The 19,694-nt window shown below is 39.3% G+C and overlaps 1 long non-coding RNA gene across 1 annotated transcript in view; it reads right to left on the bottom strand.

Moving 5' to 3' along the window:
• Positions 1-3,104: 3,104 nt before the first annotated feature.
• The window catches only part of LOC134737463 (uncharacterized), a 232,644-nt gene continuing 216,054 nt past the window's right edge, over positions 3,105-19,694 (bottom strand). The window contains exon 3 of the long non-coding RNA XR_010122388.1: positions 3,105-3,243. This is a non-coding gene — a long non-coding RNA (uncharacterized lncRNA). The remainder of the gene's footprint in view (positions 3,244-19,694) is intronic.

The raw sequence follows: 19,694 nt of genomic DNA, 5'->3' as shown, positions 1-19,694 counted from the left end.
AAGCATCATTTAATGGATTTGACTGTATATGTTGATAAAATAATTGTTCTATATAACTGTTTGAATTATAGTTGATGGAATAATTGTTCTATCCTGCATTCACATTGCTATAGAAAAGACATAACAAAGGTAAATCTTGTAAACAAAGCAATCATTCTTTCTCCTAGAGGTTAAAAGACAGGCCAGGTGAAGTTATAGCCACTGTCAAAGCTGAAGTTTTCCATTCTATCTACTATAAGCAATAAATCTGGCAATTATACCAATTCTATAAATTTTGCCAATGCCCAATTATATTGTAAAATAGACATTATAGTTAAAAAGAAGAAAGAGATGGAAAAGATTATTAGGATATTTCATAATAAGTAGCAACACCTGTGGAAGTTTCCTATAGATGTTTGCATATTATGACTCCAAAAAATTTATGACGTGGATGAATACACATGGAATGTTTTTGTCATTGATGAGGTCTTCATCACCAGTAGCCAACTGGTTACCCAGCTACAAAATTTCCATTTAGAATCTGTTTCTAACACTACTCTTCATATCATCTGCCTTAGTTCAGACTCCTAGAAAACAGAGTCTGAAACAAAACTTGTGTGAAGGTGATTTATTGGCAAGTGCTCTCAGGAAGCACATCTATAAGGGATGAGGAAAGGAGGATTGGGCAAAGGAGACAATGAACTACAGTGCAGTTGCAAGAGAGACCTTGGCTAAGTCCAAGGGAGGCTCTGAAGCTGGGGTACCCTTCAGAAAAGTCCCAAATAGAAGTAAGGTGGCCAGACTTTGTGACCTCTTAGATGTGGACTGCCCATATATGAAGCAGCTATTAGCTATTAACTATCAGCAGAAAATACTCCTGGCAGCTGAAACTGATTGTCTTGGTACAAAGTGGGGTTGTGGTGGCACATCACATTCATGACACTATAGTTCATTAATCTTGTGAAGTGCTCCATTTTGTGAAAACATTACAATCTTTAATTTTCTGTCAGTGTATTAGGTTTGCTTCCAATGTTTTCCATTTGCAAACTGTACTGCTGAAATATTCTGGTATTTTTGTCTTTAGGTGCACTTGAACGAAGATTTTCTTAGAAATCATGGGTCCAAAAGATATTTGTACAACAAAGTGTTCAATTGTTTTGAAAACAGTTAGACAAATTTTGACTCTTAACAGCAAATTTGATCCACACACACTCTCCAACATTTGATATTGTCAGAGTTCTTAAATTTTTCCCTGTCTAGAGGGCATAAAGTTATATCTCCTTGTATCTTAATTTTTTTCTTATAAATCAGTTTTCAGTATAAATTAATTAAATTAGAATTGCAGCACTCCTAATAGAAACTTTTTTTAAAAAGATTAAAATTAACTTCTTAAAAAAGGTTAAAATATCTTTAAAAACTAATTTAAATGAATATGTGTTACAACCAGCTGTAAAGCTCTAGGAATCTGAATAGAAGGGCATTTATTCTCAGTCTTCAAAATATTATGAGCTCTTCAAGGACATATTAATTCTAAATTATTTGTATTTTCTTCATAATTGCCTCAGTATGGGTTTCTATATGCCTCTTCATTCTTTTGAAAATTATAACAAACTTCTTTATTTTTAAAAAAAGTTTTATTTCCCATAGAATTTAAAAGAGTTTAACCATATTTTACCATTTGAATGTGATTTGCAAAAATGCTCTAGCTATATTGAAGATCTACTTAGTTTATGTATCTCTATTTCTATTCATGAGTATTGGCACTGAATCTTGAAATTGATAACAAGGAGCAGAGACTTTTTCTTTTTAAAAACAACTAATTTTTCTTACTGACTAAAGCAGATCCATTTTAATACTATAGATTATTAAATATTATCTTTTAATAATTTAGATTAAATATTATCTTTTAATAATCTAGACTATTAAATATAACAACAAGTCCTTATTTGGCATCTGATTAATTTTTAATTGACATATACTAATTTTACATGTTTATGGGGTACATAGTGATGTTTTGATATACATAATGTATAGTGATTAGATCAGTATCATTACCATGTACATTATCTCAAATATTTTATCTCTTCTTTGTGTTCAGAACATTTCATATCCTTCTTTCACCTATTTGAAACTATGTATTATTGTTAAATATAGTCATCCTACAGTGCTATAGTACACTAGAACTTATATCTCTTTTATCTAGCTCTAATTTTATAACCTTTAACAAATCTCTCTCTATCCTCCTCTTTCTCCTACCTTCCAGCCAAAGAACAAGTTCTTTAACTATTTGGGAAAAGAAGTTGCTTCAGTCCAATAATTGTGAATACCTCTGAGTTTGTTTTCTCTCATTCATCTATTCATTCAACTAATATATGTTGAACATTTTTCCATTCCACATGCTATGTAATGATGTGAAACTGCTTCACCCCTTCTTTTACCCAAACAATGTGCAAGAGAGTAAGCAAATGACATTTAGACAACTCTCATTTCATTACATTTTCCAATAAACAATATTATTTGATAAACACAAATAGCAAGCACTAATTAGTCATTATATTCACATAGACATACTAAATAAACTATTTCCAACAACTGACACTGTGTATGATACATTCAGCTCATCACATCACTCACTCAGAATCTACCTCCTAACAACTATATCTTTGACCGTATGACTTGCAATTATACATTTTGTTGCTAACTTATACAACCTATCGGGGATCTGCATGAATATTTCCTCCTCCCCTCACTCACCTTTTAGCCTGCCTTTCTCAACTGGCTCTTCAACTTGGACAGACTCCATAAATTATATTTCTTTTTCTTTTCCAAATAAAACAGTCTCAATCCAACTTGCTAGTTTAACTCTTTGCTTCCATTCACATCTACTTCTGATTTTACCTTGCCCTTTCACCACCAAGGTTTTCTTTTGCCCTTTATCCTTTTTCAATTTTCAAGTGCCCTTCAACATTTCTTCCTCCAATGTATTTTCTCTTCTTTCTCTACACACATACATCAGGACCATTCTATGACTACTCTCCTATGACTACAGGGTAGTTTTATGGTAAATTCATGTTTAATAACTAACTGTATTAGTCCATTCTGATACTGCTATGAAGACATACATGGGCCAGAGTAATTTATAAAGAAAAGAGTTTTAATTGGCTCACAGTTCTGCAGACTATGCAGGCTTCTGCTTCTGGGGAGGCCTCAGGAAACTTACAAAGGTGGAAGGGTGAAGGGGAAGCAATCATGGTCTTCACATGTCTGTCAAGAGAGAGAGAAAGTGAATGGGAAGGTGCCACACCCTTTTTAAACAATCAGATCTTGTGAGAACTCTATTATCACAGGACAGTACTGGAGGGATGGTGCTGAACCATTAGAAACCACTCCCATGATCCAATCATCTCCCACCAGGTTCTACCTCCAACATTGGGAATTACAATTCAACATGAGATTTGGGTGGGAACACAGAACCAAATCATATCAATAACTTTCTGTGCTCCAACACTTTAGTCATTGTTTTATACATTCTGCCCACTGTAAGCATTTCTCGATACAGTCGCTCCAATCCTGGAAACTATTTCATGTGTAGAGGGCATTTTTTTTTAATAATATAAAAGATACAGAGTTTCTATTAAATGTGAAAATCAAAGATAATAGTACATTCCTTTATTTAAAATTTAATTTTATAATGACTTTTTAATTCTGTATATTAATCTGTTATTCAGTTGAAGAGATAGAAAGCATTTATTTTTATGTTTTGATAATATTGATTCTGAAGAGAATTTCTTTCTTAAACTGCCCATCTGAAAATTTAGTGTAAGTTTTGCTATTTTCTGTTGCTTCTGAAATTTTTAATATTTGATATATGTAGGATTGTCATATTTAGCAAATAAAGGTATAGCATGCTTTGTTAAATTTCAACTTCAGATGAATGACATTTTTTTAGGATAAGTATGTTCCATACAATATTTGGGACATAGTTATGCTAAAAATTATTCATTATTTGAAATTCACACTTAGCTTGGCATCCTATAACATATCTGGAAACCATAAATATATGTCATCATTATTTAAAAACATAGTTTTATTTGCAGATTTTAATAATATAACAAGAACAAATTCTATATAATAAATTATCTCCAATAATTTCACACTTAACTTCCTCCTAGATGATACTGGTTAACTAAGTGGCACATTATCTAAAGTGTGCAGAAAGATAATTCCAATAGAAATAGAAATTGCATGAAATATTTTGAAATTGTGTTCATGTATGATAAGGTTCTCGTCATGGAAAGCACCATTTTAAATGAATTTCATCATATTTGACTTATATTTCTCTTCTTTTGCGTTATTCAGTTCATGAAATACTTTGTTTTTAGGTTGCTATGGGCTAATATTTGTTTTCTACATTGAACATTTCAGTAATTTGATTCCAGAAAAAAGAGATTTTAATTAGTCTATTATCTCATGCTAACTCTCTGGGAATAAATAATCGTATCAACGTTTCAGAGTTATTGTTTTAAAGTTTACAATGAATAATTAGGACAGATAATGTACCAACCCCTTGACATTTTCTGGGTCACAGATACTGTTTACAAGCCAATGAAAGCTAGCTTTTTTCCAGAAAAATAACATATACATTCACATGCACATAAATTTTTAATTAAAATATCAGAGAATTTACAGATACTCTGAAGAACACTCATAGACCTCAGTTAAAAATCCAGAAAGTACGGAGTCAATGTAATGGGTAGGATATTTAAAATTTATTAACCCACACTTACTGTTTTACAATACATTGAAATATTTTTCCCTGATTTTTTAATAAAAAAATTATTCCAAGTACAAAGTAGCTCACATATTAAAACATATGTAAATGACACACATACACATTTCTTTAATTGTTATTTTTATTTCTTCAACCAGCAATAACAAATTAATATTTAGGAATTCACCTCACTTTATGTGTGGGTCTCATAAGTAACAGTAAATCCATAAGTAGTGGATTTACTGTTTTGTACTTTAGTAATTATTAATATGTGCATATTTTATCTAAACATAGGATTAAGTTCTCTGAAGGCTGGAAGAATATCACATTTTCTGGCACATTCTGTGGCCTTAATTAGCAGTTGCAAAATCATCTTAACTAATTTAGGGAAGTAGTTACCAGATAAAGTCTTGCTCTTCATACCTTATCGATTGATAAGGCATTTGACTTGGTTACCTTAAAAATGATGCTAGAAACAATGAAACTAATCTTATTAATGTAGCTGCATATCCTTACAAAATGTATTTATATTGCTTTAAAGAATGTTAAGCACAACTTTGGGTGAAAATATAAAAATAAGCTCTTATTTTCTCATTTCAATGTGGGTTTTTTGCTAATCTAAATAAAAATTATTATGTCATTTGATGGCGATACACTATTTCCCCTTCCTTTTTTCTAAGATAAAATTAAAGCTCAATTTGTCTTGGGAGAGTGACATAACTAAAGCGTGCTATCATCAAGTAACCTAGAAAACCTGCCACACCTTTGGCAAACAAAAGGGCTATTTCTCCTGTAAGGTTTCCAGAAGGTTGGCATGGAGAAATAAAAGTTGAGGAAGAAGGAGGCTGAATATAACCAATCCTATGAGGCAGAAAGTACTTTCAGTTTGCTTGTATTTTGCAGGAGACTCTTTTGCCTTTTGTAGTTGAGACTATCCATGGCATAATATATTGTGGTTGCCCCCAAATGTGATTCATAGGCTCAAAAGCTAAAAGCACCAAAGAGATGTCTGTTCTTTTCATTCAGGCACATAAATATTCATCATGATGATATACAGTCCCCAGGTGGTCTTGAAATCTTTGCCATTGTAGATAAGGTGGTACCTATGTCTGGGAATAGCATTGTCAGAAATGCTCCTTTAAGGAGTCTGTGACCCAGAAAACAAAGACCACGTGCTTTAAATCCCTGAAGGTAATTTATAGGAGGATTGTGTTCATTTACCACAGTAGAATGTTAATTAAGTGTTGTGTGGTACACATAATAGACATTCTGCAACTGAGACAGTAACACAATCAAAAGTCATTCACACATCTTTTTCAAGATGAGTATTGCATATCACATGTGCTATCTAGGTTTTCTATTTTTAAGAGAATGTTTTAATAATACTATCCGAAATGTGATATTTCACATGAATGTACAGAATAAAACATGGAAAACATTAAGCCATTATATTTAACATAATATATATTTTCTGCCATGTAAAATTGACTGAAGTTTATATAAGATTTTTTTCATGTCACCTTAAACTTCTGTTAAAATGTACAATCACTGAGACTGAAATATTTGGAAAGCAAGACATCTATGACCTTCAAATGAACTTGTTAATGAAACCATGTCATGAGTCAGTATGAAAAGTTGATGACTAGATATGTTTTTGCTGTGATGAAAAAACATAAAAAGTATTTAAATTGGAAATGTTAATTTTTTGAGCTCAAAAGGGCCAAAGCTGTCCTGTAAATATATTTTAAATAAGATAAAATTGTTCTTACATAGAGTTGAACAGGCTTTAACATTTTAAAACTATATTTATAAAGCCCCTATATATATATATATATAAGCTATAGGCTTAAAAGATTTAGTCTGTATACATGCTATAAAACAGTTATAATTTTAAAAATTTTATTTACTTATGTTTAATCCAATGTTTAGGGACTATTTATAGAATGGTGTAGATTCTGTGCTCTGCCAATTCAAAAAAATGCAACTCTAGTTCATATTTTCATTACTATCAAAAAATCCTATATTTTCAAAGTAAATTGCAAAGTAGTCAGAGATAAACATCCAGATTTCTATGATTTCAAATTTTGATAATTTAATTTATAGCCACATTATAATTTTACACGTGTGCATTGCATTTTTGTTTTTAATGAATCACTCGCTCTACTCTGGACAGTTGCCTGTAGTGTATAATTGGAAATATAATTGGAAATCATCAGCCTATTATGTAACAATATAGAAGCAAGTAAAATAATTATCAAAAAAAGGAATTATTAACTGCACAGATAAAAGTTACCTCATCACAAAGAATCAATATTGATTTAATCCTTTCCTTTTCATTGCACAGTTGCCTGTGGAAAATGGCTACATTAATGGGAATACAGAGCTATAAATCATAAGAAATAGGAAATGTATCTTCACGCCACTAAAACAATACAGTTACAATAATAATCTTTTAAGAATGAGTGATACAGCAATTTTTTTTAGGTCATCAACAACTGAAAGCATTAGCAGTCAGTCATTGTCTTCCTGCAGAATTTCCCGCTAAGATTCCAGCTGGCAGCTCTAAAAAGTGATTAAGGTTATCCCTTTACAATGATTCACTCTGATTCTCAAAAGACATTTTAAAAGGCTACCATAGAATTTCTGTGTTTACATAGAGTACTGTCAAAAGGCACTACCCTCTCAGTGTACCTGGCTGTTCCTTGCTTGCAGTTTTCTTGCCACTGGATTAGAAAAGATAAAATGGATATCAAACAAGTACCGTAAGTTTAATATATTCAAATATATTTAAACTAAATGAACATGTTATCCTACCTATATTTTCTTTTTTTTCAGATTTTTTTTTAGATTAACATCTTTTTATATATATATTTATTATTATACTTTAAGTTCTAGGGTACATGTGCACAACGTGCAGGTTTGTTACATAAGTATACATATGCCATGTTGGTGTGCTGCACCTATTAACTCGTCATTTACATTAGGTATATCTCCTAATGCTATCCCTCCCCCCTCCCCCCACCCCACTACAGGCCCCGGTATGTGATGTTCCCAAGAGAAACCAGAAAAGATCTAAAATTGACACCCTAACATCACAATTAAAAGAACTAGAGAAGCAAGAGCAAACACATTCAAAAGCCAGCAGAAGGCAAGAAATAACTAAGATCAGAGCAGAACTGAAGGAGATAGAGACATAAAAAACCTTTCAAAAAATCAATGAATCCAAGAGCTGGTTTTTTGAAAAGATCAACAAAATTGATAGACTGCTAGCAAGACTAATAAAGAAGAAAATAGCAAAGAATCAAATAGACACAATAAAAAATGATAAAGGGGATATCACCACTGATCCCACAGAAATACAAACTACCATCAGAGAATACTATAAACACCTCTACGCAAATAAACTACAAAATCTAGAAGAAACGGATAAATTCCTCGACACATACACCCTCCCAAGACTAAACCAGGAAGAAGTTTAACCTCTGAATAGACCAATAACAGGCTCTGAAATTGAGGCAATAATAGCTTACCAACCAAAAAAAGTCCAGGACCAGACAGATTCACAGCCGAATTCTGCCAGAGGTACAAGGAGGAGCTGGTACCATTCCTTCTGAAACTATTCCAATCAATAGAAAAAGAGGGAATCCTCCCTAACTCATTTTATGAGGCCAGCATCATCCTGATACCAAAGACTGGCAGAGACACAACAAAAAAAGAGTATTTTAGACCAATATCCCTGATGAACATCGATGCGAAAATCCTCAATAAAATACTGGCAAACCGAATCTAGCAACACATCAAAAAGCTTATCCACCATGATCAAGTGGGCTTCATCCCTGGGATGCAAGGCTGGTTCAACATATGAAAATCAATCAACACAATCCAACATATAAACAGAACCAAAGACAAAAACCACATGATTATCTCAATAGATGCACGAAAGGCCTTTGACAAAATTCAACAGCCCTTCATGCTAAAAACCCTCAATAAATTAGGTATTGATGGGACGTATCTCAAAATAATAAGAGCTATTTATGACATATCCTACCTATATTATATATATATATATATATATATATATATATATATATATATATATATAACATCAGTTCTGTCCCACTAGAGAACCCTAATACAGATTTTTGTACCAGGAGTGGTTCTAGAGGAACAGAATATTAAGGATGGAGTTCTTTTATTGGTTTTGGGGTTTCTAGAGTTGTCTGATTAATATGATTAGACCCCAAAATGCTAAGGCTTTACTTCTAATAGTATGGAGAACACGGATAGTCCTTGGCATGAACTCTTTAGAGAGTTATGCAAAATAAATGCATCTGTCACTCCTGATTCATCCTGCATGAGAGGCAAAGAGTTTAATGACTCTATACATAATACCTTTGACCATAAGTGGAGAACCAAGGAACATAATGAATCTGGTTGGTTGCTCCTAAGTTCAGCGGATCAAGTAATGAAAAAAAAAAATAATAATGAACTCAGGGTTTCGATCTCCTGGCTTCAGAAGCACATACTGAGCCTCAAATCTGCTAAGATTACCCTGAGTGAGATCCTTATCTTCTATAAAGAAAGAGCCAAAATTGTGGAAAGGCAGACACAATCTCTTATCATGCAAGTGGCTGACCTGCAATGAAAGGTGCATGCACAGCCTCACCAGGTGTGTACTGTTAAAGTGAGGGTATTGATTGGAAAAGAATGTGACCCTGCAACTTGGAATGGGGCCATTTGAAAGGACCCTGATGAAGCTAGGGACACTGAGTTTTTAAACTCTGATGAATATTTTTTGCCAGAAGAAACAGCTTTCCCATCCCCAGTAGTGGCAACATCCCCTCCCCAACCCAAGCTGCCATCAGCCTTTCCACCTTTGTCTGAGGAGATAAACCCTGTGCTGCCTGAGGCAACAGTGATGGCCTTTCCTGAGGCAGTTGCCAGGCAAGATTATGTTGCTTCTCTTCAGAAGCCACCTCCAACATCCCTGTTTGCTCCTAGTCCTATAACTAGACTAAAGTCCCATTGGGCCCCTAGAGGTGAGGCTAAGAATGTGACCTATGAGGTGTGCTACACTCAAAAAGAACTGCTTGAGTTTTCAAATTTATATAAACAGAAATCTGGAGAACAAGCATGGGAATGGATATCAAGGGTGTTGGATAACGGTGGAAGGAACATAGAGTTGAATGACACTGAATTTATTGATTTGGGCCCACTAAGTAGGGACTCTGCATTTAATGTTGCACCTTGGGGAGTTAAAAAAAGTTCTAATAGTTTATTAGCTTGGTTAGCTGAAATACAGATTAAAAGATGGCCCACTGTGAGTGAGCTGAAAATGCCTGAGGAAGTGATCCAAAGGCTTAGGGAGATTGGGGTGGTGGAGTGGATTAGTCACTGTAGACCTGCTCATCCCAGCTGAGAGGGTCCAGAAGCTATAACCTTGACCAATGCTGTGTGAAATAGATTTGTTAGGGCAGCACCTGCACCTTTGAAGAGCCCTGTAATTGCTCTTTTCTGTATGTCAGATCTAACAGTGGGAACCACAGTAACTCAACTAAAAATTCAAATACAATGAGAATAATTAGATTGTGAGGTAGCAAGGGCCAAGTGGCAGCACTCGACCATCAAATGCAAGGTCGGTGTAGCTACAGTAATGGAGAGCAGAGGGAAACCGACAATCAGAATAGTCTGAGTTGTGTAGAGCTCTGGCATTGGCTAATTAATCATGGTGATCCTATAAGTGAAATTGATAGGAAGCCTACTGCATTCCTAATTTATATAAGCAGAAAACTTCTAGATTGAAACCACAGAAGATTAATTTGAATTATTAAAAAAAAAAAAAAGAATCACAGCCCCTCAATCAATTTCCAGACTTGAGCCAGTTTACAGACCCAGAACCCCTTGAATGAAGGGAAGGCCAGGTCCCGTTCAGGAAGGACCGCACTACATTACCAACAATTTATGCAGTGAATCTTTCTCACATCCTTCCCCAAGGAGACCTCTGACCTTTTACAAGGGTAACTGTGCACTGGAGACAGGGAAATGATCAGACATTCTGGGGACTACTGGACACTCTCTGCTAACGTAAGGCCCACCAGAAGCAATTTGCCTTCAGCTGGCAAGGCCAGCAATATACCTTTACTGTCTTACCTCAGGGGTATATCAACTCTCCAGCTTTGTGTCATAATCTTATTCAGAGAGAACTTGATTGCTTTTTGCTTCTGCAAGATAACACACTGGTCTAGTACATTGATGATACCATGTTGACTGGATCCAGTGAGCAAGAAGTAGCAAACATGCTGAACTTATTGGTGGGACGTTTGTCTGTAGGAGGATGGAAAATAAATCCAACTAAAATTCAGGGAACTTCAATCTCAGTAAAATTTCTAGGGGTCCAGTGGTGTGGGTGGGACCTGCTGAGATATTCCTTCTAAGGTGAAGAATAAGTTGCTGCATTTGGCCCCTCCTACAACCAAGAATGAGACACAATGCAGTCGGGTGTGGTGGCTCACACCTGTAATCCCAGCACTTTGGGACGCCAAGGCAGGCAGATCACGAGGTCAGGAGATTGAGACCATCTTGGCCAACATAGTGAAACCTCATCTCTACTAAAATACCAAAAAAAAAAAAATATATATATATATATTAACTGGGTGTAGTCCCAACTACTCGGGAGGCTGAGGCAGGGGAATCACTTAAACCTGGGAGGCAGAGGTTGTAGTGAGCCAAGATCGCACTACTGCACTCCAGCCTGGTGATAGAGCAAGACTCCATCTAAAAAAAAATACAATAAAGAAGAAAAAAAAAAAAAAAGAAAGAAAAAGACACAATGCCTAGTGGGCCTACTTGAATTTTGGAGGCAACGCATTCCTCATTTGGGTGTGTTACTCTGGCCCATTTATTGAGTGACCTGAAAGGCTGTCAGTTTTTAGTGGGGTCCAGAACAGGAGAAGACTCTGCAATGGGTCCAGACTACTGTGCAAGCTGCTCTGCCACTTGGGCCATATGACCCAGCCAATCCAATGGTGGTTGAGGTGTCCATGGCAGATAGGATGCCTTTGGCAGGCCTCCATAGGTGAATCACAGTGGAGACCTCTAGGATTTTGGAGCAAGGCCCTGCCATCTTCTGCAGATAGCTACGCTCTTTTTAAGAGACAGATCTTGACCTGTTACTGGGCTTTGGTGGAAACAGAATGTTTGACTATGGGTCATCAAATCTCCATGTGACCAGAACTGCCTGTCATGAACTGGGTGCTTTCTAATCCATCTAGCCATAAAGTCAAGTGTTCACAGCAGCATTCCATCATCAAAGGGAAGTATATACATGATTGGGTTCTAGCAGGTCCTGAAGGCACAAGTAGGTTGCATGAAGAAATGTTTCAAGTGGCATGGTCTCCAGTCCTGAGACCTTGCCTTCTGTCCCCCAGCCTGCACTGATGGCCTCATGCAGCATTCCCTACCATCAGTTGACAGAGGTAGAGAAGACTAGGGCCTGGGTTACAGATGGTTCTGCACGATATGCAGGCACCACCCAAGGTTCGACAGCTGCAGTACTACAGCCTCTTTCTATGACATCCCTGAATGACAGCAGTGAAGGGAAATTTTCCTGGTGGTCAGAACTTTGAGCAGCACACCTGATTGTGCACTTTGCATGGAAGGAGAAATGGCCAGATGTGCAATTATATACTGATTCATGGGTTGTAGGCAATAGTTTGACTGGATGGTCAGGGATTTGGAAGAAGCATAATTGGAAACTAGGTGACAAAGAAATTTGGGGAAGAGGTATGTGGATGGACCTCTCTGAGTGGTCAAAGACTATAAAGATGTTTGTTTCCCATGTGAATACTCACCAATGGGTGACCTCAGCAGAGGAAGATTTTAATAATCAAGTGGATAGGGTGACTTATTCTGTGGACATCACTCAGCCTCTTTCCCCAGCCAACCCTGGCATTATTCAATGGGCCCATGAACAAAGTGGGCATGGTGGCAGGGATGGAGGCTACACAGGCTCAGCAACTTGGACTTACACTCACCAAGGCTGACCTGGCTATGGCCACAGCTGAGAGCCCAATTTGCCAGAAGCAGAGACCAACACTGAGCCCTCGATATGGTACCATTCCTCGGGGTGATCAGCCAGCTACCTGGTGGCAGGTTGATTATATTGAACTTCTTCCATCATGGAAAGGGCAGTGGTTTGTCCTCACTGGAATAGACACTTACTCCAGATACGGGTTTGCCTATCCTGCATACAATGCTTCTACCAAGACTACCACCCCTGGACCATGGAATGCCTTATCCACCGTCATGGTATTCCACAAGGCATTGCCTCTGACCAAGACACTCACTTTATGGCTAAAGAAGTGTGGCAATGGGCTCATGTTAATGGAATTATCTAGTCTTACCATGTTCCTCATCATCCTGAAGCAGCTGGATTGATAGACTGATGAATGGTCTTTTGAAGTCACAATACAATGCCAAAGCAACTAGGTGACAATACTTTCCAGGGCTGGGGCAAAGTTCTCCAGAAGGCCGTGTATGCTATGAATCAGCATCCAATATATGGCACTGTTTCTCCCACAGCCAGAATTCACAGGTCCAGGAATCAAGGGGTGGAAGTGGAGTGGCACCAATCACCATCACCCTAGTGATGCACTAGCAAAATTTTTACTTCATGTTTTCAGGACATTTTGTTCTGCTGGCCTAGAGGTCTTAGTTCCAGAGAAAGGAAACCTGCACCAGGAGATATAACAAGGACCATTGAACTGGAAGTTAAGATTGCCACCTGGACACTTTGGGCTTCTCCTACCTTTAGGTCAACAGGCTAAAAAAGGAGTTACAGAGTTGGCTGTGGTGATTAACCCAGACTATCAAGATGAAATCAGTCTGCTACTCAACAAGGGAAGTAAGGAAGAGTATTTATGGAATAGGGAAGATCCATTAGGGCATTTTTTAGTATTAGCATGCCCTGTGATTAGGGTCAATGGGAAACTACAACAGCCCAATCCAGGCAGGACTACAAATGACGCAGACACTTCAAGAATGAAGGTTTGGGTCACACCACCAGGAAGAAAACCACGACCTGCTGAGGTGCTTGCTGAAGGCAAAGGGAATATAGAAAGGGTAGTAGAAGAAGGTAGTCATCAATACCAGCTACAACCATGTGACCAGCTACAGAAACAAGGACTGTAATTGTCATGAGTATTTCCTTATTCTTTTGTTCAAAACATGTTTGTGCATGTATACACTCGTACAAAGAAAATATCTTCATTTTATTTCCTTTCTCTTTTATCGTGTGACATAAGATTTATTGACTTCACATCAGCATTTAAGTATTGTTAAATTTGTGTAAGAGTATTTGGGTTGGGAATTGGTACATTTCCAGTTGTACAAAAGATAGTTGTATTATGTTAGGCATAATTATGACCTTATTATTGTCATTATTTGAAGATTATATGTGATCTCAGGAGATACCTATGGGTTCAAGTTGACAAGGGGTGACCTTGTGATGGTTAATACTGAGTGTCAACTTGATTGAAGGATGCAAAGTATTGATCCTGGGTGTGTCTGTGAGGGTGTTGTCAAAGGAGATTAACATTTGAGTCAGTGGACTGGGAAACACAGACCCATGCTTAATCTGGGTGGGCACCATCTAATCAGCTGCCAGTTCAACCAGTGTATAAAGGAGGCAGAAAAACATAAAAAGCCTTGACTGGCTTAGCCTCTCAGCCTCCATCTCTCTCCTATGCTGGATGCTTCCAGCCCTAGAACATTGGATTCCAAGTTCTTCAGTTGTGGAAGTCAGACTGGCTCTCCTTGCTCCTCAGCCTGCAGACGGCCTATTGTGGGACTTTGTGATCACATGAGTTAAGACTTAATAAACACCCCTTTATATATATATATATATATATATATATATATATATATATATATATATATATATATTTCACATATATTCCATCGTTCTGTCCCTCTAGAGAACCCTGACTAATACAGTCTGTCACACTGACCCTCCACTGAGCTGTTAACACTTAAGCTGTCTGCAGATGGCAGAGCTAAAAGAGTACTATAACACTTCTTCTGGGGTTTCAGGGGTCACAGGTTTCCCCCTCAGATGCTGCCATGGAGCTGGTAAAGTTTGCCCCTGCCAGTGCCCAAAAGTGCTCTCCCCAGCTCTGCAACCACTCACCTGCATGCTCCCCATCCTGCGAGGGGTGGAGTGCAGCAGATCGGATTGAGTAGAATTTGCTCCTGCTGGCACCAAAGCAGCCAGCTAGCTCCAGTACCTGTTACCTCCAGTTCCCACCCACGAAAGGGTCAGGGAAACATCCTGCTTCATTTGGGGTCTGCCTGGAATTCACCAGAAGTGTAAGTAAATGCAGATCTGTCGGATCTGTCTCTTGTCCTCAGACTATTGTCTGAGCTATGCCACTTGCAGAGGACAGGAACGCAAACCTGCCATCTCTTTCTTTAGGATGAAAGGAATGCTGGCTCTGTTTCCCTTTATGGAGGTCTAGCCATCATATGGGACCAGAATGAAGTCCTGGGTCAATTGAAGGCATCTGACAGAGGCCACTGCTCAGTGTTGTAACTTTCCTTTGAAATGGGTCCTATCTCTTCTTTTATAATGTGAAGTGTTTCACCACAAGCTGCAGAAATATTACTAGGAAGAATAAGCATTTGGCTCAGCTATCAGATATGCAATGCATAACAATATGATTTCTGTCGGTTCTTAGAGGTTCCATCCCCACCCTCACCCTAATAGCTTCAGATGCATGCAGCGCATGGCAGCGCCCTCCTCACCCTCTCCCCTCCCAGCTGGAGCACTTGGGCATGTTGGCAGCATGCATGTGCCACTCTCAATGGCAACGCTGGATAGGAGAGAACCACAGCTCCCACCAATGACTCAGGGCAGCCTAAGGAGCCAGGGACACCATGCGGCCAGCCGGCCAGTGTTTCCCACTCACAGGCCCCGTCTGCCACCCACCCATAAAGTCTTTCCTCCCCTGGCCAAGGAAGGAAACACTGGCCGGTCTAAACCAGAGGCGGGATACAATGATTAAAGGAACCCATCTGCATACAGCAAGAGGTTCTTTCACCTCTCTTAAGCTGTTTTTTTCCCTCTTTCTTTTCTGTGCAAGAGAGTTCTTTTCCTACCTCATCGCTCTGCTTATGATAGGGAGGCAACAGAGGAATGACCCCAACAGCTAATAAGGCAAGGCCTGTCAGCAACTTAATCTACATAAAGTCATGCTCCCCCTGTGACATCTTTTTGTCCCAAACTCAATTCTAAATTTTAGGTTGAAGCCCTAGAAAGGAAAACCAGATCTGAGGAATCCAAAGCCAGGCCACAGATGCAGTGTAAATGAGTAGGACTAATTCCTGCTGATTAAGCCACTGCTTCATGGAAGGAGGCCATTTTCCACGGCATAGATAAGGCCCAGGGAAGACAAAGGCTGCCAACAGTAGGGGGAATGGAGGCATAGCCCCTCTTTGTTTCACAAGTGCAGGCTTCAGTGGCACCCGTGGAAGGTATCTGTCTAAGATCGCCAGGTCTTGGGGATAAAAAGAGAGAAAAGAAAGTGGGGACACCCATTTTCTCTCTCCCTTACACCCTGGGTTATTACTGAAAGATGGAAGGGAAATAAGGGATGCCTATTTCCCTGTGTTTCAGAATGGGCCACCAGCTATCTTCACAATTCCCAGCCTATACTCCTCTGGAGTGTATCCTGAATCACTGGGACTACTTTGACCCTCAGACTCTGGAGTAAAATCACCTCAAAGTCCTTTGAACAAAGGTTTGGCCAAATTATGATCTGCAGGAAGGACTGGCTTGACCTCAGGAGGGAATCATTCGTTTTGATACCAATCTGTAGTTGGACCTTTTCTGTAAATATGAGGGCTAATGGTCTGAGGCCCCATACGTGCAGGCTTTCTTTACTTTGCAGGGTAATCCAGACCTTTGCCAACATGGTAGGATTGATCCAGCCCTCCTGTTTGCCATCTCAGGAGAGGCTGCAAGGGTAATCCCAGGGAACTAAAGAAATGAACCCCACAGGCACCACCAGAAGGGAGCCAGATTCCTCCAGCCCTGCTCCTCTGGGTCTACCACATCCTTCCTATCCAGTTTCTCTCTCTTGCTTGACCCCTCCTAGAAATCCTCACTTTAGACAAGCCCCAGTCTCACTCTTAGCCCTCCAACAGATGCCTGGTGATTTTGGCCCCAGTAAGGTCGAGGTCCCCTTCTCGTTACAGGATAAAGTTACAGGACTAAAGACAAATTAAGACTAAAGACAAATTAAGGGGGATCTTGGCAAGCTTTCAGATGACCCTGACAGACATATACAGGCTTTCCAGAATTTATTTGAACTCTCCTGGAAAGATATTATGTTACTTTTGAATCAAACTCTAACACTGAGAAGAAGGCTGCTCTACAAGTGGCAGAGAGATACAGGGATGAGATTTGAATCACATATAGTGTCAGGGAGGGAGTAAAACTTTATCCAGCTAGAAGTGAAGCAGTATCATCGGATGACCTTAAATAGGATTTCAGTGATGAAATGAGAGAATGGAAGAGGAGACACTTTCAAGTGTGCATAATGGAAGGCTTACGTAGGTCTAGAACTAAGTCTCTCAATTATCCAAGCTATCCATGATAGACCAGAGATTTGATGAGAATCCCACTGCCTTCCTGGAGAGGTCTCGGTAAGGCACACCTCTCTATCTCCTGATTCAGCTGAGGAACAACTAATCCTAAAGGACAAATGTATTACTCAGGCAAAGCCCCTGATGTCAGGAGGGAGATACAGAAACAGGCCCTGGGACTAGATAGTACTTTAAAGAACCACCTAAAAGTGGCCAGCTTGGTCTTTTATAATAGAGATAGGGAGGTCCAGGAGAGAAAGAGGAAACACAGAAAAGAGACAGAGGATTTAATGGCAACCACACAAGCCCCAAAACACGGGAATTCCTGAGACGCCCTGTTAACTGCTACAGATGTGTTAACAGGGAAGGATTGTTCAGGAAGCAAGAGGAACCTGCCTTGACCATGTTCAATTTGCAATGGGGACCACTGGAAGGTGGACTTGTCACCAGGAACACTGGTCATTGGATGCAGAGCTAATCTCCCAAATGCCCCAACAGGACTGATGGGTCCCAGTTCTCCTCTTCCCAGCTCCAATGGTCCAGACCACTATTATCATCCAGGAGCCCCAGGTAGTTCTGGAAATCGAAGCAAGGAAAGTGGACCTCCTTCTGGACACCAGGGCTGGTCTCTCAGTTCTCCTCTCCAATCTGGGCCCCCTCTCCTCTCTTAGCATGACCCTGAGGAGCCTCTCAGGAAGGCCTTTAACCTGATATTTTCCCCAACACCTTAGTTGTAGTTGGAGAAACCTCTTATTTACCCATACCTTTCTAATTATGCCTGAAAGCCCAACTCCACTGTTGGGCAGGGATATTCTCTCCCATATGGGGACCACTATCATGATGGGCCCAGCACAAACTCTTTGTCTCCCCCTAGTGGAGATAGATATTAACCCAGAAGTTTGGGCCATTCAATGGAAAATCCACCAAGCCAGAACCATCATAGTGGTCTGGGTCCACCTTAAGGACCCCACCTTTTTTCCTAACCAGAAACAGTATCCCCTGAAACCAGAAGTTAGGAAAGGACCAGAAGCCATCATTGATATCAAGGTTGCAGGGCCTCCTCAAACCCTGCAGTCACCCTTGTAATACTTCAATATCGGGGATACAAAAGCCCATCAGGGAATGAAAACTAGTTTAAGACCTCCGCCTTGTTAATGAGATTGTGGTTCCAATTCACCTGGTGGTTCCCAATCTGTATACCCTCCAAGCTCAAATATCTGAGGTAATTAAATGGTTCATGTCCTGGACCTGAAGGATGCTTCTTCTGCATACCATTACACCTTGACTCCCAGTATTTGTTTGCATTTGAGGATCACTCTCAAACCAAACCTAACCACCCAGTTAACCAGGATGGTGTTACCTCAGGGATTCTGAGACTGCTCCAACTTGTTTGGGCAGGCATTGTGAAGAGACCTCTCCAAGTTCCTCTATCCTCAGGTTAAAGTTTTACAATACATAGATGACATTCACCTCTGTGCTCCAACTGAGGAAATCTCTCAGGAGGGTGGTAAGGCTCTTCTTAATTTTCTGGCTAACAGAGGATAAAAGGTTTCAAAATTTAAAGCTCAGCTCTGTCAGACTTCAGTGAAGTACTTAGGCCTGATCTTGTCAGAGGGAATCAGGGCATTGTGCTCAGAAAGGATTAAGCCCATCTCCTCCTTCCCCCTCCTCCAAAACCCTGAAGCAACTGAGGGGGTTCTTAGGCACTACAGAATTCTGCAGACTATAGACACCTGCATATGGTGAAATAGCTCATTCCTTGTATCACCTAATAAAGGAGACCCACTCAACTAATACTCATTCTCTAATTTGGGAACTGGAGGCTAGAAAGGCCTTTGACCAACTAAAATATTCATTGCTTAAGGTACCAGCCCTTAATCTCCCCATAGGGAAGACATTTAATCTTTATGTGTCAGAAAGAAAGGAAATGGCCCTGGGGGTTCTAACCCAGGCCCAGGGTCCAGCCCAGCAGCCTGTAGGCTACCTAAGTAAGAAGCTTAATTAAGGTAGCCAAAGGATGGCCAGCCGGCCTCCAAGCATTTGCAGCAGTAGCCTTGCTGGTACCGGGGGCTACTAATTTAACTATGGAGAATAACTTAACTGTTTACACTCTGCATAATGTGGCAGGACTGCTGCCTTCTAAGGGGAGTCTCTGGCTAACAGACAGCCACTTCCCCAGTATCAAGCTCTGCTATTAGAGAGATCTGCAGTTCAATTAAGAACCCGTCCCTCCCTAAATCCAGCCACCCTCCTCTCGGAGGAAACTGGAGAGTTTGAACATGACTGTGAACAGATAGTAGTA

Source organism: Symphalangus syndactylus, chromosome 8 (genome assembly GCF_028878055.3).
Source record: "Symphalangus syndactylus isolate Jambi chromosome 8, NHGRI_mSymSyn1-v2.1_pri, whole genome shotgun sequence".
NCBI lineage: Eukaryota > Metazoa > Chordata > Mammalia > Primates > Hylobatidae > Symphalangus > Symphalangus syndactylus.
The sequence above is the reverse complement of the archived record's forward strand: the minus strand, read 5'-3'. Positions and strand labels throughout refer to the sequence as shown.